Source organism: Arachis duranensis, chromosome 10 (assembly GCF_000817695.3).
Source record: "Arachis duranensis cultivar V14167 chromosome 10, aradu.V14167.gnm2.J7QH, whole genome shotgun sequence".
Classification (NCBI taxonomy): Eukaryota; Viridiplantae; Streptophyta; class Magnoliopsida; order Fabales; family Fabaceae; genus Arachis; species Arachis duranensis.
Genome location: NC_029781.3, coordinates 79,402,915 through 79,403,670, shown reverse-complemented (window position 1 = coordinate 79,403,670; position 756 = coordinate 79,402,915).

The following is a 756-nucleotide window of genomic DNA, read 5'->3' as shown; positions in this document are numbered from 1 at the left end:
ACACCTATAATTCATCATGGAGAAATCATCCAAATTTCTCATGGAAGGATCAACAAAAGCCTCAACAAGGCTTTAATAATGGTGGAAGAAATATGCTAAGTAATAACAAGCCTTTTTCATCATGTTCTCAGCAATAGATAGAGAATTCTGAGCAAAGCCCCTCTAATTTAGCAAATTTAGTCTCTGATCTGTCTAAGGCCACTTTAAGTTTCATGAATGAAACAAGATCCTCCATCAGAAATCTGGAAGCACAAGTAGGCCAGCTGAGTAAGAAAGTCATTGAAACTCCTCCCAGTATTCTCCAAAGCAATACAGAAGAGAATCCAAAAGGAGATTGCAAGGCCATTGAAGTAATAAATATGGTCGAATGCACTAGGGAGGAGAAGGACGAAAATCCTAGTGAGGAAGACCTCCTGGGACGTCCTTCAAGCAAGAAGGAGTTTCCTATTAAGGATCCAGAGGAATCTGAGGCTCATCTAGAGACCATAGAGATTCCATTAAATCTCCTTCTGCCATTCATGAGCTCTGAAGACTATTCTTCCTCTGAAGAGGATGAATAGGAGCTATCATGAAGCTGAATGCCAAGCTGTTTGGTAATGAGACTTGGGAAAGTGAACCTCCCTTGCTCATTAGTGAACTAGATACCTGGATTCAGCAAACTCTACCTCAAAAGAAACAAGATCCTGGCAAGTTCTTAATACCTTGCACCATTGGCACCATGAGCTTTGAAAAAGCTCTATGTGATCTGGGGTCAGG